The sequence below is a fragment of the Felis catus genome, chromosome A2, assembly GCF_018350175.1.
Source record: "Felis catus isolate Fca126 chromosome A2, F.catus_Fca126_mat1.0, whole genome shotgun sequence".
NCBI lineage: Eukaryota > Metazoa > Chordata > Mammalia > Carnivora > Felidae > Felis > Felis catus.
Genome location: NC_058369.1, coordinates 128,029,502 through 128,054,850, shown reverse-complemented (window position 1 = coordinate 128,054,850; position 25,349 = coordinate 128,029,502). Strand labels below are relative to the sequence as shown.

Genomic DNA, 25,349 nt, shown 5'->3' with positions numbered 1-25,349 from the left:
CATATCTACCCTGACTATACTGCATTATGGTATTTTCTTGTTCAAAAGACAGCATAATTTTGTTTTTAATATTTTTTTAATGTTTACTTATTTTAGAGACAGAGTGTGAATGGGGGAGGGGCAGAGAGAGAGAGAGAGACGCAGAAGCCGAAGCAGGCTCCAGGCTCCAAGCTGTCAGCAGAGCCCCACGTGGGGCTCAAACTCACAGATCGGAATGCAAGATCACGACCTGAGCCAAAGTTGGACGCTTAACCAAATGAGCCACCCAGGTGCCCCTTTAATTTTTTTAATGTTTATTTTAGAGAGAGACAGAGAGACAGAGAAGACAGCATAATTTTGTATTCACAGGAACATAGACCTCAGATGGTAGCAAAAAAGTTTCACATGGTTTAGAAATCCTTCTTATGGGGCGCCTGGATGGCTCAGTTGGTTAAACGTTTGATTCTTGACTTCATCTCAGGTCATGATCTCACAGTTCGTGAGTTTGAGCCCCGTGTCAGGCTCTGCATTGGCCATGCATGTGGAGCCCGGTTGGGATTATCTCTCTCTCCCTCTCTCTCTGCCCCTCCCCTGCTGTCCCTAAGTAAACAAACTTTTAAAAATATCCTTCTTATAACTTAATTCAGTAAATGTTTATCCAGCCCCCAATCTGTTCATGGCACGAGTCACTTCAAGATGACAGTGACACAGTATCATCCATCAGTGTACTATGGTAATCGTGATCATCTTTGCTCATTGAAAACCTTTATCTGTCAACCATTCCTCTCTTATCATGGATGAAAGTTTTCATCTTTAAACACTTTTCCCTCAATAGCAAAAGACTCCAGTGCCTCTCCTAACCTGGCCACAGTAGGAAGGAAGTACTGGTTTTGGCATCACAGAAACAGCCTCCAAGGACAAGGAGTTCCCAGGATCGGCCTAGGCTGGGGTTCACTCAGTGGAAATTCAGTCAGGTTTGTTAGCGGGTGTGAAGAATTCTAGGGCACTAACCACACATAACAATCGTCGTCTTGCTTTGGCACATGTATTATGGAGGTTTTACCAGCCGGATGAATTGGCTGTTCCAGAAGAAAAATCCTCTATGCGAGGGAACTGTGTGTAAGTGGAAAAGATCTGGCAGGTGGTGGTCCCGAAGGAAGATCTTTTTCATGTTCAAACCTGAACATTTCTAGCTTATACCAGAGAAATGGACAGAAAGATGGAATATGTATGCACTGGCTAGAAAATGAGATCTCCAGCTCTAGGCATCGGCTCTTTACAAGAAGTTTTAATATTTAAAAATCTTTTCAAAAAATGCAAACACAGAACATACGTCGTTTAAAATAAGACTAAATTTAGCTTGGAATTTTGAAAGCCTATTATTTAGATATGCAACGAGATAACTACTATCCCTGCTGTGATCATGGATTATAAAATATGCAAGTGTGAGATTGCTATGCTTCACTGATTCCCTTCTCTCACATTTATTTTTATTTTATTTTATTTCTTGGAGGAAAAACAGATGTGTGTACAGCCCTTTGGTGAAGTATGAAGAGCACCACATCAGGAGTTCATACTGGAAAGTTTATAATTGATCACGATAATTTAGTAGTACTTTTTTAAAAATTTGATAAAATTGCTGCACAACTCTAGATTGCACAGAAGTTGTGCAAGTTAGTAGTCATTTACAGAGGAATATAAAAAATAAAGTATCCATGTTTCCCCAAGAGAAATGGAAACACAATTTCCTAAGCAAAATCTATTCGTGTTGGAATTTTTATTAGCTTTCTGTAATGGAAAGGCTATTAAATATATATTGTTTTGTGCTTCTGAATAGTTTTCACATCTCCTTAAGTGAAGACAAGATCAGTATTGCATCACGAAAAGTACCGTTCACGCATTGTAAGCGCCAGTTCACAATGCAATGGGCTGGATAAGGCAACATAAATTCCAAAATCTAAATAGGGCAAATGTGTTAAGATGAAGGATAGCTTTATTACTCACTCCATAGATACCATGAAAAGGAACACAGAAACCTGAGGTTTGAAGCGAGCTTTTACTGAAATGTTCTTTAAAGCCATTTATTTGAAAAGGTAATGACATCTAGTGGCAGATTCAGCTCATCACTACTGTGTTCTCACAGAGAGATCTTTGGCAGGCCACCTTTCTAAGACATTCCAAAAATAAGAAAATAAATCTGGCATTTTGGGTCAACATGAAAGATTGAAAGACAGTTTACTGCAACTAAAAGCACGTTTTCATTTAATAGTCAGAGCCGACAAAATGAGACTAAGCTAGCAATTTGAGAGAGTGAGGGTACTGTTCTCTCTTAGTATTCCTGTGTGTTGGTGCTCCAAATTTTCTAGAGTCAATTCCATCATTTCAATGAGGACAATTAAATTAATGAAAAACACTGTTATTGTCTATTCTGATAACATATAATAATGTCCACTGGTACAAAATAATGGGTAGAAGGATGGTCTTGATCCAGTCCCACTTCAAGTGTGAACCACGGAGTTTCAGCCACAGTATTCTACAAACTTTCCCTCTCTTCACTAAGGAACTAAACCCAGTTAGACTCTCTGAAAATATTTACTGAGAACTTACAGGCAGGCTATGGATCCTTTCTGCATAAGTGTCTGCTTAGACACCATGGGCTTACATGGACAATTTCTCTCTTCAGAAGTATATTCTAGATTACATGGAATATTTAGGCCAACTTTAACCCCCAAAGAATCCTCCACTGGGTGTGATATAAACTAGAAACTATTAGGTTATCTGTGGAAATGGTTTAAGAAAGCTTGAGATCTCATTAAAAGCTCCATTCCCATGAAGTTATACTTGGTTCTTAATTTTAATCAAAGACATTTTCAACACCTGCTAAGCCCCAGTCACTGCATTAGACCTAAGGGAGTAAAGTCAAATAAGTCAGAACTCTTGACCTTGGAACTTCTCAGTCTGGTGGACTATGGAATCAGGAAGCACAAAAATGCTAAAGCAAAGGTAAGCCCTAGGTTCTTTTATGAGAATAGAGAAGTTACTTACCCAATTTTGTGCAGGAAGAAGGAGGAAGTGATGACAATGAGAAAAGCCTTCCCTGACCAGATGGCATTGGTGCTGACTTTTAATTGAAGAAGGCAGAGATAGATGAAGAAATGCATGGTGGTGGGAGAAGGTAGAGCTTAGGTAGAAGGAATGGAGATCATAGGACTTACATGAAAAACAAATCATTCAACATTCATTTTACACTAAAGAATATCAGTTACCTTTGAAGGATTTTAAGAAGAAACATGATAGTATAGGGGCACCTGGGTGGCTCAGGTAGTTAAACATCCAACTTCAGCTCAGGTCATATTTCATGGTTGGTGGATTCAAGCCCCACAACAGGCTCTGTGCTGACAGTGCATAGCCTGCTTAGGATCCTCTCTCTGTCCCTCCCCCACTCATGCATACATGCTCTCTCTCAGCAAGAAGGAAAGGGAAGGAAAGACAGAAGGAAGGACAGAAGGAAGGAAGGAAGGAAAGTAACAGTATGGAATTGGAATTCTAGAATGATACTCCTCATGGAGAATGAATCCTGGGCTCTAAAGGACCCATTAAAGTCACAGAAGACTATGTGGGAGACTATTTGCTGGATTCTCTGAGAAAAGAAATCAAGCCCACCTAGTTTAATTCCAAGTTGGCTAGTTAGACTCAGGATGAGTGCAGCTTGGACAGCAAATCTCACAAATTGGCAAATTAGTCATTTTTGGCACTCAAGCAACTTTCAGTCATTTTGCTCATCTAGAAAACTTTCTATCTTCCTCCTACTTAACAACAAGAGTTTAAGAAAGAAAAGGAGAAGATGATAAAACTGACAGTGGCAAGAGTCCTTGTGAGAGTTTTCCTGATGCTTCAACTGCTGCCAGTCAGGTTGACCATCAGTCAATACTAGAAGTAATTTGGGGCGCCTGGGTGGCTCAGTCGGTTAAGCAGCTGACTTTGGCTCAGGTCATCATCTTGCGGTCTGTGAGATCGAGCCCTGCGTCGGGCTCTGGGCTGACAGCTCAGAGCCTGGAGCCTGTTTCGGATTCTGTGTCTCCCTCTCTCTGACCCTCCCCCGCTCATGCTCTGTCTCTCTCTGTCTCAAAAATAAATAAACATTAAAAATTTTTTAAAAAAATACTAGAAGTAATTTTTCTGAGAAGTACAAGCAGAGAAGTACAAAATGCAGACCAAGAGAGGAAGTACACAGCTTGGGGAGAATTGTCAACTCTAATCCCTCTTTGGGTGGACTGGTTGTTTTTACTGGTCTAGGAAAATGGCAGAACAACCTCTTGGACTCTTACTCTTCCAGATATCATTCAGAGCCAGGCTGTCCTCACCTTCCCTTGAAGCACAGTCTGATGATATGACTATTTCTCCAGCAAACCTCATAGCATAAAATCAAACCAATGAGCCGAGAGCTGAAACAACTATTCAAAGCATTTCAGAAGGAGAGCTTTGCATTTGTTCCTTACATGTTTTGCATGCATAGGAGGAAAGGAAGAGGGGTCCACTACGGCATACGCAGGCAAAAAAAACAAAAACAAAAACAAAAAAACGGATACCATGATGACAGATGAGCAAAGCTGCTATAGCTTTCAAGACAAGAAACAATGTTGGCCTAAACAAAGGCAGTGAGAATAGGTGGGGGTGGGTGTCGGGGGAATGTGACCTGTTTTGGAAATACTAAGGAAATTGACTTAAGAAAACTTGCTGACCAGTTCGTTGGATATGGAATACAGAGGAATGGAAAAATCTGAGATAATGCCCAAATTTCTGGCTTACAAGACTAAGCAGTGATGCCATTCACCAAGCTTAAAAATGTAGGAGGAGTTAAGATTGGGAAGGAAGGAAAAAAAAGGAAAGGAATTAAGTTTTGTTCAAGTAAGGCTGGATTTTCTGTGGAACATCAGTGAGCTGTCTTCCAGGGTTGCTGTTGTTGCTGTCCTTTTCTTTTGGGCTGTGTGGGACTTTATATATATTAACCACTTATCACATATATAATTCTTAAATACTTTCTCCCATTTTATAGGTTGCCTTTTAATATTGTTGATGGTTTCCTTTGCCTGCAGAAGCTTTTCAGTTTGATGTGGTCCCATTTGTTTATTTTTGCTCTTTTTTGCCTTTGCTTTTGTCACAAAAATATTTTTTTAAGTAATAAACTATTCAAGCTACACCCTTACTTTATTCCCTCTTCCCAAATTTCTTTCCTTCACTGCATGCTTACCTCTTAATGAGGACTTGACTTTTCAGGATGTTTCCTTAGCACCCTGCTATATACATCCACTCAAACATGTACCCAACTCCTCTTGGGAATGTCCCATAAAGAAGCTGTTTTGTTTTGTTCTACTCTGGGTTGTGGTAGGTACAAAGCAATCTCTAAGAAGCAGAATCAGGGACAATGAGGTATATGCATCTACTCCAACATCTCTTCCCTTTTTGGACAAAAGAGAGCATCTATCTAAACCCTTCTTAGCACATTTGGGTCACAATGAAACAGACTTGGAGGAGAGAACCATCTCTCTAAGGGGACCCTCAAGGTTCTCAATTCTGACCATGTCTTGCATCTTCTGAGTTAACCAAAAACCCCAGGAACCAGATCTAGTGGGCCATTCTGAGTTCTTATTAGGTATTTGAATATCTAATTTGAATATCACATTCAAATTATGATAGAAATGTCAATATTGGTCATGTGGCCCCCTGAAATCACAAAACCAAAATTAAACTGTAAAAAAAAATCTCACCTGACCTCAAATAATTTTGTTTATCTTAACTTCTTTTTTATCAGAAACTTATCCAGTCCTAATCTTGTTCACTCTATCACCCAGAAAAATAGGCTTATTTAAAAAAGGAGCACATGTCAACAAGAAGATAAAAGTAGCACCTATTTTAAATTAAACAACCTTATTACATGGGACTTACTCTATTTTAACACAAAAGGTAGCATTTTAAAATACTGATGCCTTTATATGTAATCTTGGCTAGAATATTCCCATATTTGATCATGGAAATCCATTTACCAAATTAACAAACTGCATGTAATCCAGTATCAGTTCAATGATCAACTCTGCTTTGCTGTAATTTCAAAAAATTCCACAATTATTTACCACTTGTTATATGCTAATGCTGTACCAGATAAAGAAGGTGATGGATGAAGGACTTAGTTCCTACCTTCAGAAAGCACATGGTCTAGCAGTATAAGAGAGCTTCATAAACCAGGAGTGATGATACAGCATGGTAAGTGTTTGCTGCTGGCACATAGTTATGATGTGACAGGCTCTTTAAATCTACTCCTTAATTAGATGAGTTAATTCATGTCAAAAGCTTAAAAGAGTGACTGGCACACTACAAACTCTCAATAAATATTAGCATCTTTGGGAGGAACATATCAGTGATCCATTTTAGAAATGATTGAAACAACATACTAAGAGAGATTAAATAACTTAGCAAATTAGCTAGAATGTGGAGAAGCTGTGATTGGCACTGATGTTGGAATGACATCAAAACTCACAACTGCCCCACCCTGCTCCACTACTTCTCAAAGTATGCAGATGAGAAGAGAAGTGACTAGGGCTTCATTCTGCCCCTGGAGGGGGAGTTAAAGTCTTCTGAGGCAGCAGCACAAGAACTGGGACTTGAAGAAAATATTCATTAGGAGGCAAAGAGCAGCAGCAGGAAATTCCAAACAAGGAAAGCATCTGAAGAATAATCAAGGCTCAGACAGGCATGACGTATCTGGGGTGGCAACAAGTAGTCCAGAGGGACTGCAGAGTTAGAAGTTCAGGAGGAGATTCAAGAGGAGACATCGTGGAAAAGACACGGAAAAGACAACGCTGAAAAGGTCGCCTGGGAACAGATGAGGAAAAGCCACAAAGACTGTGCTAATTAACATAACACTCTTGGTACTGAGGAATTATTTGTCGTTTTAAGGAGGAAACAGACATGAAAAGGGAAAGGTATCAGAAACAGGTAATTTGGGAGAAGTGAGGAGAGGCACTGAGCTGCCTGAAGACGAAACCATTATTAGGAGACTCTCTGATGATAGACTGTCTAAACTCACTGAGAAACGAGGAGAGCCAGAGAGGGGAAAGGCAGAAAAAAATAAAGGAAGGGAAAAGGAATCCCAAAGGTAGTTTGGACATGCCATCAGCAAGACTTACTGACTGGTTCCTGGGGATGTGAAAAAGAGGAGTCACAGATGCCAAAGTTTCCAGCGGGAGACGCCTGGGAAGTAACTCCATGAAGAGAGCGGAAGTGCAGAGGAGGAGAAAGCTTACCATGGAACAGCTCTGTGATCTTTAAGAGGCCTTAAGTCCTGCCAGGTGAAGCTGGTAACTAGCATCTCCCACACGAGGTCTGAACTGGAGACAGAGGTTTGTGGAAATCAAGCACAGTTGTGATGGAAATCGATAAGAGAATTAGAACATCAAAGAACCAAGAATTCATCCTTTGGTAATACCAATATTCCCAAGCTCCCAGAAGGAAAAGAAACTTGGAAGGACACCTGTAAATAGCAGTCAAAAAATTAAGAGGAAAATTGCAGGAAAGTAGTGATTTGGAAGACAAAGGATGCTTTATTATGGTAAATGCCACAGAGGTCAAGGAGGATAACAGCTGAAAAGAAGAAGCCATTAGATTCAGCAGACAGGCAGGTCAGAGGCTGTGGGTAACCTCCAGAAGCCGGCTTCTGTGGAGTGATGGGTGTGACAATCCGGAGGAAAGAGGCAAGCAGTGGGTAGAGACTTTTCTTTCAAATTCGGCTACAAAGAAGTGAAGCTATTGAGCGATAGGGGACTCAAGATCAAGGGAAGTGGTGATAATTCTATGTGGACATTTTTATATATTGACAAACTGATAAGATAAAGGGCCAGTGAAGACAACTGTGAAGATATGAGAGAGCTGGGAAATGAGACTAACTCCTAAGAAAAGTCAGTGTGGAATCTCTAAGGATTAACAAGCTTTCATTCTACGTATCGGTTTTCCTTTAGTCCCTTGCCAGTCTCCTGGTGTTTTTAGAAGAACAAACTTCAGCTCACCAGTGCTAGAAGCCCAGAATAAATACTTTTAGAAAACAATAATTGGCCTTTTTTCAGGCAGTCATTTTTTATAATCTCTTCAGATACACAACCCATTATTTTTGTGGCTTCAGCAACGTGGGTCCTCAAATCAAGGTGTTTAGTGGCAGATACCTGCAGTTTCAGAGCGTGACACCTTGTCAGTGCCTTCCTACTATTCTTGCCAGGCCTTTTATTTACAGCTAGCTCACCCACATGTTCTCTCTCTCTTATATCTATCTTCTATATCTGTCATATATGCATATCTTAAATATATCTTGTAAAATGCTTTAGGTATAGAGCACTCTCTCATTAATTCTCCACTTACTTCAGGATTTATCCCACCTGCTGCTAATAAACTGGTATGATTTATAACATACAGTTAACTTTCACCCATTACAGCCTAACTCTGAAAGCTTTCCAAACACTATTCTAAACCTTACTGAAGCTGAGCCCCTACCTATTCCCAGATATTTCAAAGAATACCTTAGAAATAAGTTTTGAAAGCCCAAGTCCCGCGGGCTTCCCTCTAAGAGACACACTACCCCACACTTGGAATAGGTTTCAACTACTTAGTCTTTTTTCTTAAATACATAATTCGAATTCATACTCAACCTATGCATCTTTTCACAAACAAGTCATGATACCTATTTCAGAATATGTTTTCTAAATGCCTTAAGGGAATTAGTTCTCACATCAGTGAGAGTTTAGGTATAGCCACAACCTTAAGGCAAGTGGATGGACAGGTTTGTAAATGCTTTTCCTATGTGGCATAATTAACCATATTCTTGAGAGACCACAGGATGATCTTCGAGGTATTTAGCTCAGGTCTCTGTATTTCTTCTTCAGTCACCCAAATTGGGGCCATATTCACAATGTTACTGAAGTAGGGGAGACTGGTGGAACAGCAATTCTGGGGAGGAAGAGAAGTGAAGATTGAGAAGTTTTTGAGGAAAATCCAGATGAAGACAGATGTCTTACACTGCCACTTATGGTAAAGTTCATGGCTAGAGATAGCACTTCCTACGCTGAACGTGAACACCTTTCTTATTTCTGGAAAGGTCCCTGGTATTTGCTGGGTGGGGCAAATGGCTCAGGTAACTTTATATTTTATTTTTTCCAAATTGGCACTCAGCAGTCCCAAAGTCAGGAACTGTCATAAATGACAAAGATTAGTACTAGTTTTCCAAGGAGAAACATCAAAAAATAGCACCAAGCCTTAAAGATTTTCATTCAGCAACCAGAACATAGAGTAGGTGGAAATAAATGGTGATGAGATTTCAGATGATTAGTTTTCATCCATGATACAAGAATAAATGGGTTCCATTTAATCAATGAATAGTTTTTCTTAGCTCATTTTTCCCTTTATCCAGCTCTCAAATGACTATACAAATGACTATAAAGAGGGCTGGGAATGGGGGAGGGGGGCGGGGAAGGGTAGTAAACTGAGCTACAGAATCATAAAGGAGGTAAGATTGGGTAGGCATCAGTGAAAGATAGGATGTGGAATTCCCGTAAGAAGTTACCATTATAAAAAAATACTTTAGAAAAAAATCTTCTCCTTGCCTATGAAAATAGAGAGAACATAAGCAAAACTGTTTCCCTAAAAACAACACAGGCACCATTTCTGCTTTCCTTTGATAAGCCATTATGAAGGGAAATAATTAACCATGGCATCTTCTAACCATTCATCCACAAAACTTCCTTAGCAGAGACATTTTCTATTCTACAGTTTATAAATGGATCTAGGCTTCCATATTCTGTATGAAAGCACTTATTAAATGAATCACTGTATTCTTTAACAAGGTCCTTGGCTCTCTCCAGAAATCACAGGCCCACATCAAATCTCATGGGGATTGGCTGTCTAAATTTACATGATGTCTTATTCCCTTAGTGCTGGGTAGCATTAGGGAGATAGCAGGATGCAGTATAAGGAACTTAGGCTTAGGAATCCATAAATGGTTTCTATCCTGGCAATCAACTGAAAAGTGATTTGCATGAGTTATAATCTCTTTGAAGATCAGTTTCCTCATCTGTTAAAAAGTAAAGGTATGTCTTCTTCAAACTCTTAAAAAGTTGATTTTCTTGTTATAAAAGAATTTGAGGTGATCATCATTTTGCAAGAAGCTAACATCACTTTTTTAAAATGAGAATGCTTCATTAAAAAAACCCAGAGGCAGAATTACATGATTAACTCTTTATATTCTTTTCTGAGTTATCTTTAGTTGTAATCATAGTCATACACAATCATACTGATTAATATAAAGAGTAGATCACATAATTTATATTTTATATTTAGACCAGTTAATGTGTTCAAAAGGACTTTGTTCTTTCTGAAGTCCTAGTTTCCATATGAATTATAAACATCTTTGTTAGCAGCTGTTTTACTATAATGTCTTTCTTGGAGCATGTAGGTGTGGTAAGACCTGCAAAATGCACAGAGAGATAAATATCCTCTTAGCTTATTCCAGTCATACAGTATTTCTTCCTGTGGTGAACATTTTCTGAAGAGTCATTAAAACACTATTTTCCCTGCATAACTAATAGCAGCATGGGGTTAAGTCAAGTGAATAAATGACTAAATGGAGATCATTTTCTTAGAGAAATTGTTTTCTCCTATGTCTAAAGCTTGTGAATTGTCTGGTATTTGTCTGACTCATCATCATTTTTAAACATTATGAAGTAAACAACACATGTGCATACTTGCACTCATTTACATATCACACAAAAGAGAAATAGACATCATGTCCTAACATCAAAGCCTGAACTGCAGCACACATCTAGAGTTCTGGAAGGTAATTTAGATAATTAGCTTCAAACATTACTGATTCCTGAATTTTATAGGGCACAGACCTAACCCTCACATGCCATTCATTCATTTATTTGTCTGTTCATTCATTAAACACATGGTAATGTAATGGGTCCTAGCTAAATGGTGAGAAAATATAAAGACAGTCCCTATAAACACTTCTCAACTGATGACAAAAGTGGACATGTATTCAATACTATATGTGTGTGTGTGTGTGTGTGTGTGTGTGTCTTATACCTTATCATTATACCAATATACCTTAGAGTAAAGGTATGTTCTGGGAACTAGGTACTGCAGAAATGTTTTTCAATTATCCTTCCAGATTTCCTTTCTGCCCCTCTCTGTGGTGCTCTCAGGAGGCAGTCTTTATGGCTGTTTCGGCAGCCTTACCTTCCGGCTTCACAATGAGTTCAGACAATGGAAGACATTGAAAACAGGACAGAAGGTGCAAGAATTCTGAAGACAGGGTGCTTATTCCCCATTTCCTCCTTGAGAGATAGCTACAGATTGTACAATACACCAAACCTCTTGTCAGGTGGTCCTCTCCAGGATAAACCACAAGGCACGACCTCCTCTTGCCCCATCAGGCACAAGGGTGGTAATAACTGCCAGCTTTTGCTAGTTCTAAGCTCCTGCACTATCCTTCATAGGTCTTCCTTAATCATATCTACACATTTGTAAATAATCCCTATGTTAAACCCTCCTCAAGTTACTTCTTTTAAGTATGAGGTCTATTTCCCACTGTTTTCTTGATACATCATTCAAACCAAAATGGGCTGGGAGGGAACACACTTAGGAAGACAAAGTATACCACCTGGTCATAAAGAAGTAAAAGTTGGAAAGGAGAAGAAAGGGATTGGGGAAGGGACTATGAAAGTGGAAGGAAATGCATTGACAAAAATGGAGAGGAAAAGTAATATTTGATACCTCTAAAGCATCTGGAGTCTCTGGGAAAGCAGTGTAACAGACAAAGAGGCAGACAGGAGCCAGATCATATAGGGCCTGGTGTGCTATTGAAGGGAATTTGAGTCTCATTATGAATGCAACTCATTTTCCTTGAAATATTTCGTTCAGTGCAGTTTCAAAAGGTCACAATGGTGGCATTTTTTAAATTAGAGGGGAGAGAATGAAATTGGAAATAGGGAGAGCATTTATCAATTTATTACAATTATCAAAACAATGCAGTTGAGAAATAATGCACAGCTGGACTAAGGTCATGCCAGCAGGGACTGAGAGAAGGAAATGGAGGAGCATATATTTGATAGCATTTGGTGACCAATTAAACATTGACAGAAAGGTAATGAAACATACTGGCTTAAATGGCTTAAAAATGATATTTTTTGAGGGAGAGGATTTATTATGGGGTTAGCACAGTTCTTCTAGTTTTGCATATTTTGACTTGTTTTTGTCCTCCCAGAAACTCCTAAAAATAACAATTTTATCCCTATTTTTTTCAAAGATATCGAGGTATACAGAGCTTAAGCAACTTGCCCAACATCATACAAGTTCAAAAGACAAGAGTGCAGGAAAAGGAGGAGTTTGGAGAGGGGGTTGAGCTAGATTATGGTAACAGGTTGGAGTACCATTAGTTTCTCTAATAGTCGGAGACTATTCAAGTCGGGAGACATTCAAGTAGAGCAAGCTGATGAACAACTGGGTATACTAGCTCGAGGTACAGCAAAAGAGAAATATTAATAGCTAGAGACACAAGCGTGAACATTTTCAACACATACTCTTAGTACCTGGAGTTTTGGGAGAGGATGTGAGGTCCCAAGGGAGATTATGCAAAGTGATAATGGGTTTGAGGATGGAGACCAAGGCAACATTACATTTAAGGAAAGAGTAAGAGGGGCTTGAGCAGTAGACTCCACAATTGAATCCTGTCCTAAAACTCCTCACTAATCTTCCACCTTTCCCCACTGAGAATCACTCCAGCCAAATTTGTCTCCTGCTCTTGTATTTTGCTTCTTCTGATTAACTCCCTTTGGAAGATGCCACTTCTGTATTCCACTCATCCAAACTTTTCTCAGTCACAGGGTCCATTTCAAATCCTACCTCCTCATTGGAATTTGGTCCCAATTATCTCATTCTAGGAACTGTAAATACACTTTGCTGTAAAACTCAATGAGCATTGTCAGTTCCTTTTGCAGATATTTATCTTTGCTGTTGCTTATCTTTGCTTTTTTCTGTAACGATATATCCCCAAATAGATCATAGAGTCCCTGAAGGAACAAAGATTCTTATTTTTGTGTCCTGTCACTCCCAAAATAATGCCTCATACATGGTGGATATTTGGTAAATAGTGTACACTCTTTGATTTGGATTTAACAAGAACTAGATAGTATCCATGTTAGCAAGTATGTTCTTTACTAAGTGTCTGGGAAAAACGATCAGAGAATTGAAATATTTTACTCCACTACCATTCTCCTCTTTCATATGCCCGATGTATTCATGTTTATTAAGGTCTCTTACTCTGAGGAAATGTCATAAGTTCTACACCCTTTCCGATCTATCTCCGATACAAACTCATCTGACCATAATTCCATTCTCTCAGTGCCATCCTTTTTGCAAATGAAAACTGGTTAACCTGGTCTTTTTTTCACCTCCTCTAGAAAAAAAGGTGAAATTGCCAGGGTCCATTAGAAGAAATGCACTAAACCTACAAACATAATTTAATGACAGTAATCTAGGCACTATAGAATATATTTTGAGACACTAGGGTTTGTCATGTTCTTTAAATCTTACTACACACTTCACATTCCTAATTATTTCTAGGATCTTGACCTGAAACCTATTACAATATAAAGATATTTGAGATATAGAAGGTTTCCATTCTATAAACTCAAAACTTTACCATTTCATTTCATGTGGCTTAGGAACAACTTTTAGGAATAGAATGCATTTCACTTAAAACCTATACTAGGAAGAACATCCTATTCACATTTATGTTATCTCATACATTTGGCATAAGCGGACTATCCACTTGCTTCAATTTAACATTGTATAAATCTCAATGTCTAAAATATCTGTAAGTTTACAAATAATGTTTGCTTTGCCTTTAGATGAATTGTGCATGTCTCTTTAATTTTTCAGTATAATTGTGCATGGATTATTAAAAATGGCATGTGTAAGTGATAATATTAATAAAATACTAATTTGTGCTCTAATGATGGTCTCCCACTGATAGAAAAATGCTAGGAAAGAAATGTTGACATTATTTCTGAAGCAGTTTAGCTCATTACAACAACAGCAAAATCTATCTTTTTTTTTTTTTTCCTAAAACAACAGCACAGTTTCAAAGAGCATCATCCATTGGCTTTTATCTATAGAAAGGAATGATATTGATGGCTAAAAGTAGCTCTAGAATTAGTAAACTGGATTAAGTACAATTTCTCATTAATGAGTTGTCCTTTTTAAGAACTAAACTTCTCACTAATATTTTTATCTTTTAGGAAATAAACTCAACATTTAAATAATCCACATGGATATATCTATTTTAAATATCCACATCAACATGGAATTGGGGAAGCTCTGTGTGCTTGGAAGCAGGTTTTAGTTTTACCTTTATTATTTAGCAGCTCAAGTTATTAAATAGTGATTTTTTTTCACCTATAAGGACATTAATAATGGGCAAATCACAAGACTACGAAGATTCAATTAGCTACAAACTGCCAAAACTTCAGTGTTCTTAACTGGAAAAACCCTATATAAGTATAACAACATTACCTCAGGTCTTTAAAGAGTTTATAATTCAATGTGATATCATGGAGGGAAAGTGAGTTTTGGAGTTCGACACCACTTCCTAGTTATGGAAGCTTGGATCATTTACTTAATATCGAAATACCAAAAACCCCTGACATTGAAGTTCCACTTTCACTAAAGATGCAGAAAGCTACAAGAAAATATCACTTGAGCCATTGTTCCTAAAAACAGCAAAGAAGCTGGAAAACTTATACAATCATAATATTTGGTGACCCTGTCAGAGAACTGAGGCTACCAGGCATCCAAATTCCAAAGAATGATACACATCTTGGCACAGAAATAGGACACACAAATGTTTTCACCTCAGCAGAGCATGGAGGAGGAAGTGACTTCAGTAGAGGCAGATAAGAAGAGATCTGGCAAACGGATACAAAGTTAAAGGCTAGCATGACAGTTTATAATAACTAGGATAAATTAACAGTTTATAGAGCAACACAACAATGATTGAAGAAGAGTGGGAAACTAGGTGAGCCTCCCTTGGTGGCATACACGTGCATGTGGTGATCAGCGGCCCTGTAAACAGGATGAAATTCTGACTTCCCCATACCCTTCTCTCATATCAACAGCATTAAGCTTTGAACTTACTGAAACCAAAAATCAGTAACAGAAGCTATCTGGAAAACCACTGAAGATTTAGAAATTAACCACCACAATTTTAAGTGCATCTATGGATCAAAGAAAAATATCACAAAGGAAATTAGAAAACACTTAATGACTGGAAATGAAAACACACCACATCAAAACTTGTGGCACATAGCTAATGCAGTGATTACAGGGAAATTTATACCATCAATTGCTTTAATTAGAAAAAAGAAAAGTAGAATTTTTTTTTACAGAAAAATAAGAGCAAATTAAAACCAAAGCTGACAGAGCTAGAAAATAATAAAGACGGGTAAACAATGAAATTAAAAAAGAAAAACAATAGATAAAATCAACAAACACAAAAACTAGTTATTTTAAAAGAGTAACAATACTGACAAACTTCTAGATAGTTTGGTCAAAAAAGAGGAAACAAACAGGGGCACCTGGGTGGCTCAGTTGGTTAAGCATCTGACTTTGGCTCAGGTCATCTCATGGTTCATGAGTTCAAGCCCTGTGTTGGGTTCTCTGCTGTCAGCACAGACCCTGCTTCAGATCTTCTGTCCCTGCCTCTCTCTGCCCCTCCCCTGCATGCATTCTCTCTTTCTCAAAAATAAATAAATAATTTTAAAAAGAAGAAATAGAAAACAAAACCATCAATACTTTGATAAGAAAAGGGGGCATCACTGCCTATCACATAGTTAAAGGGAGAATAAGAGGATATTGTAAACAGCATAATACCAGTAATTTTGATAACTTAAATGAAATTTAAAAATATCATGCAAGACACTATCAAAATTCACTCAAGATGGAAAAGCCCAATGTCTATGCAATAAAGCAGGGGAGGGGGAGAAAGAAAAGGAGAGAGAGAGAGAGAGAGAGAGAGAGAGAATTCCAAGCAGGTTCTGCACTGTCAGCTCAGAGCCCGATGTGGGGCTCAAACCCATGAACTCCGAGATCATGACCTCAGCCAAAGTTGGGGCTCAAACTCTTGAATGACCTGAGCTGAAATCAAGGGTCAGATTCTCAACTGACTGAGCCACCCAGGCACCACTAGACAAGGGTTTTAGAAGAAGAAAAAATAAAAACTACTCTTAAACATAGATATTAAAATTCTTACCAAAACATATTGACAAATAAAATCCTATGAAATAGAACTAAGTGGGCCTGATCCTAGGAATGCAAATTCAACATACCAAAATCAGTCAATTTAATGTCAAAAGACTGAAATGATATGATGATCTCAATAGATGCCTCCTAAAAAGGCATTAGACATAATTTAGTATCCATTCATGAATTTCAGAAAAACTGCAAGTAAGAAGGTACTTCTTTAGGAATAAGTATAATAAAATATAGGTACAAAATATATGCTGCAAGCTAGAAAATACTGATGAGAAAAATAAAAGAAAACCCAAACTAAATCCTGTTCATGCACTGGAAGACTCATTATTGTTAAGATGTTAGATCTGTCAAACTGCTGTCTAGATTCAATCCAAACAACATCCTAGCAGCATCTTTGTTTTTGTTTTTTAGGGTTTGGTTTTTTTTTTGGTAGAAATTAACAAGCATAATTATAAATTTTATATGGAAATGTAAAGGACTTAGAATAACCAAAATAATATTTAAAAGAACAATACTGGAGGACTCACAGTCACTGATTTCAAGAATAGTATAAAGCTAATCAACTATTTAGCAGCCTAAGGACAAATGTTGTAGATCAATGGAACATAATGAAGAATTTGGAAATAGGTCTACATGTCTACAGTCAATTGACTTTTGACAAAGTTGTTAAAAACATAGATAAATGAAGACAAGATAGCTTTTAAGAAATTGAGCTGGGATATCCACATGCAATTAAAGAGAAAGAGACAGAGAAAGAAACAAAGAGAAAAGGAAAAAAAAAGATCCTTGACTCTTACCTTGTACCACATGTAAAAATTAATTCAAAATTGGTAAACATCTTTGTGATTTGGGGCTAGGTGAAGATTTCTTGGGTATAATACCAAAAGCACAATCCATATAAAAAAAAATTGGGACAAGCAAAATTTGAAAACTTGTTATTTGAAAGATATAGTGATATTAAAGTGCAAGCCACAGACTGAAAGAAACTATTTATAAAATTCATAGCTGATGAAGAACTGTTATCTAGAATATATAAAGAATTCTCACAGCTCATTAATAGAAAACAACCCAATAAAAAATGGGCAAAATATTTTAACAAACCTTATCAAAGGAAAAATACTGATGAAAAATAAGCACATGTATTTAAATGAATGAATAAATGAAGTGGCCCATAAATATGGATGGCCATTCCTTCACTCTGGTCTATTCTTTTTTTTTTTTTTTTTTTAATGTTTTATCTTTCCATGCCATAGCACAGTAAACCCTTAAGCTTGGACTAAGTGGCAAGGAAAAGGTCAGGCTATAAGAACTCTCTGTTGGAATTTCAGGCACAAGTCCAGTCAGTAATAAAGGGTTTCTTTGCTTCCATGGTTATATTCCTTGTGTATGTATCTTTCTTAGGACCACAGGGGAGGTCCATCTGTAATATGGGGCAGGATTTAATTATCCTTGAATTTCTTTAGCTTAATAATGCCATACACCCACTATCAAAACCTCACTAAGATTTCCAATATATATCATAATAAAAATTGAGAGAATGGTTTTATTACTGCTGATATGGCATATTTGTTACCAGAACTAGGCACATAACTAGTAAAGAATGATTAAAAGCTTTAGAAGAACTAACATTTATTGGAAACCTACCAAGTGCCATGAGATGTCTACCAACTGCAACAATTTATTGAGGTCCCAACTGTGCCAGAGACTACAGTAGGTGCTTAATGTGCTCTATTGACTTTAAATCTCACAATAGCTCTATAAAGTAAAGTTTATTACTCCCATTTTACAAAATGAACTGAAGGTTAAGGAAAGCAAGGTTAAAGTTACTCTAACAGTAAGTTGCATCTACAACTAGAGGTCTAATTTTCCTGTGATATCACATTGCTTGGTTAAGCCATTTGAAGTTCTTATATTAGCAACTTAATAACTTATAATTGTATAATGCTTTATACCTTAAAAATGTCATAATTTCCAAGAATACTAGCCCTTAACCTTGCACCACCTGCAAAGTGTAGCTTCTTATTCTTCCCCATCTAGCTCCACATAGCTCTTTATTTACATGTTGAGGTCCCCATCTTCAGTGCATCTCCCATTTCTGGATGTAGAAACTCTTCCTTTGCTATGAAGCTCATTGTTTCCAAATATAAGTCTCCATTCTGATATCCCCACTCAGCCAAAGAAAACCACACCAGGTACTAGAAAAGATGCAATGTCTGTTTCCCCATCACTCCTAGACCCAAGTATAGGATCTTATTATTGCAGTATGCTGAAAGCCATATTCGACACACATTCCAACACGCTGGAGTAGATGGAACAAGAGGAATTTACTCCAAAGGCTAATGCCAAGTTCACCTAGAAAAAAAAAAACACCGTCAAAGCTTTAAGCCCACACCTGGCTGGAAAATCAGAGTGGAGAAGAGATGGCTATACAGAGCTTCTCCTACAGAGCTGCACAAAGCTCTTTGGGAGAATATGATAAAACATAGTCAGGATTTTTCTGACAGTACAGCCTGAATCAGTTTGTTGCTTCAACTACACTGGACAAGAAGGAGAAAATGCATGACAGGTCTTTGTACTTGATATATCAATGTGCTGTGTTCTTGCCTACTAGCAAGTATTATCCAATCAATGCTCTGAAATTTAATCAATTCAATTAGCATCCTTTCAGCCTGGGGAGGATTGAAGAGGGAAGGTAGATGCAGGGAGCCTACAGAGTTTCCACATCAAGTCACCAACATTATATATTTAGTAAATAATACATAAGGAGTAATAATCACCAAACCTTTAGAAAGGGGTATATTTTCTTCCATGCCCTTCTTTCCATCACTGTAATGACCTTCATGTCTCCAGTCTTATTCTCAAAGATTTATCATATTCCATTTTATTAATAGTCATTTCTATTTAGGTTCTATCTCTCCCCCAATATGTTAAATTATCTAATAAAAGTACTAAGCCTTATTCCTCTTTGTGTTCCCTATTGTGCCTTCTATACATTATTAGTTCTATCAATGTTACTTAATGGGATTAATCTCCCTACTGCTCTTTTCAAACTTAAGTAGCCAAGCCAAAAGGAGAGAACTCAGAAGTTTTATTTTGCTTCACACACTCTGACTCAGCTAACATATTATTGACTCTGAGTTGGAAGGTAAATTTTATCCAAGATTTTATTACTTCTTAGCAAGGTACTTCATTATGACTTTATTTGTACTTTCAAAGTTTTCACTGGAGAATAATGGTCAGTCTCAGATCTACTGGACTGGATGACAGAAATTCCATTTGGCATCATTTATTATATCCAAACATTATTATACACTGTCATTAATTTTGTCATTTCAGCCGTGAGAGACCTAATCTTACAAAATGACTAAGAGGAAAAAGCTGAAATATAATTGGCAGGCCTTGTGGTTTCCCCGTAGAAAGACCCATCAGCTGAAAATCTAGAGTAAGTCATCATCACCAGTCAGATCACTCATCATATCAGAAAATATCAAAGAACTAGTACTCTCCTTTCCCTATTGTGTACTTGGAGTGCAGGAACATCAGTTTTATAGCTGATTTTAAGGCCTAGCCATTCTACATATTGTATAATGTAAAATCAATTTTTTTTAAGGTTGAACAATTAATGTTTGCGGTGTTCTATGATATTAAAGGAGTTTGGACCAAACTGATTTTCAGGAAAAAAAGCAGGGAACCGAGCCAGATGACAGTTCAAACTTTTGTTAGTGTCCTGTTCTATGAAGCAATGTTACTTAATGTTTCTTTTGTAGCTGCTCCCTTGTCTTTCCTTCCAAGAGAGAATAATGTGGTTTTGACACCCACTTAAAATGAACTCTACTGCTCTGGGATATTGAGGCTTGTCTGCATGTTTGTTGGGAAAACACCTGCTAAGTGCAGCAACACTTTGACATTGAGTTGGAGATCCCAATCATTTACTCTGAGATGTCCAACACCACGAAATGCTTCTGAATTAAGGCACTCTCTGACCCGCTCACCCAGGACCTCTTGTGTCCCTAACCACAGGTTCTCTACCAGTTTTGACTAGTACTTCCCCTTGGCTCAGCCACTGTTGGCAGCAGCTAATCTAGAATCTCTATCAATTTTATAGATGTCTCCTTAGAAAGACCTTGTTAGCTCTGCTCCAGTCAAGTTTCAGCTATAACCCATATATGCTACTAGAACAAACTTAGCTGCCATGAAGCCCAAATCCTGGCATAACTCAGGCTTGGTCTAAAAACTGACCTGGTCCCCGAGTGTATCTCAGATTAACCAAACACCCCCAAATCTAGGTTTCCAGTTCTCTGTAGAGTAAGCCAGTGTTGATCAAAATAAGAGACTCAGATCAGCACATAAACTATTAAAAGAGGAGGAAAATGCAGGCAAAGAATAAAATCATATTTAAAGGAACTCCTTTCTCCCTATGAAAATTATATACACATTATATTTTCATCCTTTTAATTCAAATTAATAACTGGAACTCTTTGGCAGTCTTCATTCCCTGAGGTACCCCATAGCCCATCCCATCGTTCACATATTCTTTGCTAAAGATGCTTTCTTTTGCATCTATTCTAAAGGTGAACTTACTTCCCTTATTTAATTTTATTTTATAAAATTGGATTATATTTCTCATGGAAATACATAATTAAATCTGCTGCCTGAGAGGTTGTTTTAAATAATAATTGTTATTAGATTTTGCTATGACAACATAAAAACAAAATTTCCTTTGACACACAACGTTTCATAGAGATTATGGAGACATCAATCAATAGAAAAAGGACTGTGATCTGAGTCTTCTTGTGTTTAAGAAATTATTCTTTGTTTCTGCAAGAATTGATTAATTTTAGCAAAGAGTACTAAGAACTCATTTACCAAGCTAAACTTGTGAGCTTCTGTAGAAATATAATTTGAATTCTCTAGTAAACTTACTTGTATGATCCATAATTCATATTTTCTGCCAAAAGATATGACCTTTCATTTAATGAGCATTATTGACAAATAACCTAATTAGTTTTTAAATAAAAAATATTGTATTAGGATCAAAAGGTCTAATGTCTCTGAAGGGATCATAAAAACTTGAAACTAGATGCCTGAAAAGCAGTAAACACCTCCGGAGTTTCAAGTATCACTGCCATACCAGCCACTTCATCTTAAATGTCAGGTTCACGTGGGTTAAATGTTAGAAGTCCATAAAGTTGTAAGATAAAGGTCTTGGATGCATAAATATATTAAGAAACTATTAAGGAAAAATCTTCACATTTTTAATAACTTAGGACAAAAGAGGATCATTTCAAAAGAAAAACATACCCAGTTTCTCTTTTATTGCCATGGAAATAATAATTACTTAGTAAACCTTTTTTTTTATTATTATTCAGTGACTGACTACATCAGGTATGGAAGAAAAAAAATGGTACCAAAAAAACTGGTATTATCCTTATTAAGTATCTCTTATATGGAAAAGAGAATCTTTAAATTTGAAGATGAAAATATGGTATCACTGCTTATGGAATGTTCACCCTGTACTAAGCACAATGCCAGGGAAGGCAGAGGTATGGCTTCTGCCCAAAGGAGTTACCATTTAAGAAATACAGACAAAGCGATTTGCATATAAGAAGAAAGTCAATACTTGAGTTAAATGTCAGAGTTACAGAAGTACAGGTTCTCAAGCAATTCTTAAATTTTTTGCCCTTTCTTCCTCCTGTGTCTTCATTTTTTTTTCTTCTTTCCATTTCTTCGCACAAGGGATTTTTACAGAAAGGGTAAATAAAAGAACTTTTATTTTGAGGACAAAAGAGTAAAGAAATGGACAGTTCCAAGCACAAAGGGCTGCTGAGAAGACAACAGAGAATACAACAGAGAATAGGGAAAAATCTAACCAGGACACAGGAGACCAAGAAAGGAATAAGGCTGAGAGAACCAATTTCTACAACTGTTCTTGTGTTCTTTGTTAGCAGAGGATGAAGTAAATATTCATTGTTATCTGGTTTTCTTTGTAGGCATTGGGATTGCAGAGGAAGAGGCAGTGGTTGAAGACTGGCTTCACACCCTTCCGCCTCTGTTCCACTTGGAATTATGTTAACTAATCTTGCAGATGTTGACTGAAACAGGTAGGAAAACCATCCTAAAGGTCAACCTGACATCCCATTTGGCTTTTAAATACTATTATTTTTAGGGACTCAGAAAAGTTAAGTTTGAATGACTATAATTGCTTGCCTTATATTAGAATAATCATGAAAACATGTCCTGAATTGCTTCCACTTTACTTTTGTTAAACTTTGAATGAATTTATAAAGCAAATGTTGACCATCTTTTAATGATATGGGGAGAAAAGGAGAGATATAACTGTTAGATAATATGGAATTCTGTAAGCATTACCCTAATAACCCCTCACAAGTCTCCACACAAAAGCTATCATCATCCCCTCTTTACAAAAGTGGAAACTGGAGCTCACAGAGGTTAAATAGCATGTCCAAGTCCAAACAATTTGTAAGCAATAGGTCAGGATTGGACCCACTCTTCTAACTCCAGAGACAACACTGTGATTCACTACACTACTTTCCTAAGGAGGAGGTAAAGCTGATCAGATAGACTGGGGAAGATAGGTTCACACAGTTTTTCACAAAATGTAGTACATACAGCACTGGTGGTGCTCAAAATGAATTTCTGTGCTCTTTGGACAGATTTTTCAAAATGTTAATACTAATGTATTTATTAAGAAGTATGAAGAATGAACATGACCAGCTTATTAAACCCATTATTTCATGAATATTTTTGTTTGTAATAAGACTAATTTTTTAAAATATTTATTTATTTTTCAGAGAAAGAGACAATGCAAGCAGGGGAGGGGCAGAGAGAAAGGGAGACACTGAATTGGAAGGAGGCTCCAGGCTCTGAGCTATTAGCACAGAGCCTGATGCAGGGCTTGAACCCACGAGTGGTGAGAGCCAGACCTGAGCTGAAGTCGGACTCTTAACCAACTGAGCCACCCAGGAACCCCTGAATGAGACTAAATTTTTAAAAGTGAACTGTTTAACATGTATGCAAAAAAAAAAATCTTGGAAAAGTAATAGTACAGATGGGGAGTTAATGGGGAAAAGGTACAAAAATAAGAAATGAAATTTAGGAAACAGAATTAAAGCACTCCAACCTGAAGAAATCACTACTACAAAGTTATAAGGATATGAAAATAAACAGTAAGTATAAAGAAGAGCAAATAAGTCATTATAGCTAGAGTATAGAGTGGACAGAAATGAGACCTGAGAGTTTAGCATGTTAAGAAGCTTAGAATTTAAAACAATAGAAATCAGGAGTCATTAATAGCTTTGACATGATCAGATTTACAGGTAATAAAAAATGCTCTAGCTATAGTGAAGAAGATGGATCAGAAGAGAGAGATCCTGGTGTCCCTGGGTGGCTCAGTCAGTTGAGTGTCTGACTTTGGCTCAGGTCATGATCTCGTGGTTCATGAACTGGAGCCCTGCATCAGGCTCTGTGCTGTCAGCTCAGAGCCTGGAGCCTGTTTCAGATTCTGTGTCTCCCTCTCTCTCTCTCTAAAAAATAAATTAAAAAGTTAAAAATAAAAATAATAAGAAGAGGGATATCCTGGCAAAAAAGAAGCCAGGTAAGACATCATTACACCATGCTCATTATGATGGCTACTACTAAAAAAGCAGAAAATGGCAATTATTGGTGAGCATGTGGAGAAATCGGAACACTTATGCACTATTGGTAGGAATGTAAAATTATGCAGCTGCTATGGAAAACACCATGGTGATCCCTCAAAATATTAAAAATAAAATTACCATATAATCCAGAAATTCCACTTTGGGGTATATACCCAATGTATATACATATATTATTCAGCCTTAAAAAAGAAGAAAGTTCTGAAACATGCTGCATCATGGATGAACCTTTAGGATGTTATGCTAAGTGAAATACATCAGCCACAAAGGATAAATGTTATATGATCCACTTATATGAAGTAACTAGAATAGCCAAATTCACAAAGACAGAAAGTAGAATGATGGCTGCCAGTGCTGGAGGAAGAGGGAATAAGAAGCAATTATTTAATGGGTATACAATTTTCATTTTGCAAGCTGAAAAGAGTTCTGTGGGTAAATGGTGGTGATGGTAGCACAACACTGTGAATGCACTGGATGCCCTTGAACTATGCCATTAAAAACAGTTAAGGTGGTGGGGTACGCAGGTGGCTCAGTCAGTTGAGCGTCCCACTTCAGCTCAGGTCATGATCTCGTGATTCGTGGGTTTGAATCCCACATCGAGCTCTGTGCTGACAGCTCAGAGCCTGGAGCCTGTTTCAGATTCTTTGTCTCCCTCTCTCTCTGCCCCTCCCCCGCTCATGCTCTGTCTCTGTCTCTCTCTCTCTCTCTCTGTCAAAAATAAATAAACCTAAAAACAGTTGATGTGGTGAATCTTATGTGTATTTTGCCACAATATTTAAAAATATTTGAAAAAATAGAGAGAGAGAGAGAGAGAGAGAGAGAGAGAGAGAGAGACCATTAAAGTAATCCACTCAATAAACATGGAACCCTTAGCTAAAACTTTCATTGGGTGAAGGGCAAGAAGCAATAACTGATGGAGTCACTGAGCCCTCCTCATAGTGAGGGCTACATACCCAACATGTTGGCCAGGTTGGCCAACTAACTCAACTGTTGGCCAGGTTGGATCACTTCTGATGTTTTTAGTAATTTATTCATGGATCCCATGAATTTATTTATATATAATAAATAATTATTGAATACTTACTCTGTGCTAGGCAGTATAAGACCCAAGGATAAAGCAGTGAACAAAATATATAACTATCCCTCTGATTTTCTAGAAGTGGACAGGAAAGATAATGGGTCTTTCTTCATTCATAGGTTTGTGCCCTTCAATTATTCTTTCCTTGTGTGTCCAGATAGCACTTTCCATTCCCAGCCTGTTTTCTTAGCCAATGTTTGGACTTGGGCATTGCCAACTTTTTATTTGATAAAGAAAGATAAAGATCTTATCAATTACCATGAATT

At 37.4% G+C, this 25,349-nt stretch overlaps 1 long non-coding RNA gene across 3 annotated transcripts in view; it reads right to left on the bottom strand.

Annotated features, from left to right (window-relative positions):
• LOC109497547 overlaps window positions 1-25,349 on the bottom strand; it is a 173,149-nt gene that overhangs the window by 15,198 nt on the left and 132,602 nt on the right. Inside the window, exon 1 of one of the 3 annotated variants that reach the window (XR_006594867.1) lies at window positions 7,164-15,689. The exons of 1 other annotated variant lie outside the window; for it this stretch is intronic. This is a non-coding gene — a long non-coding RNA (uncharacterized LOC109497547). Of the gene's footprint in view, window positions 1-7,163; window positions 15,690-25,349 lie in introns of those variants that run through there. One more of the 3 variants, XR_006594866.1, reaches the window with a different exon arrangement.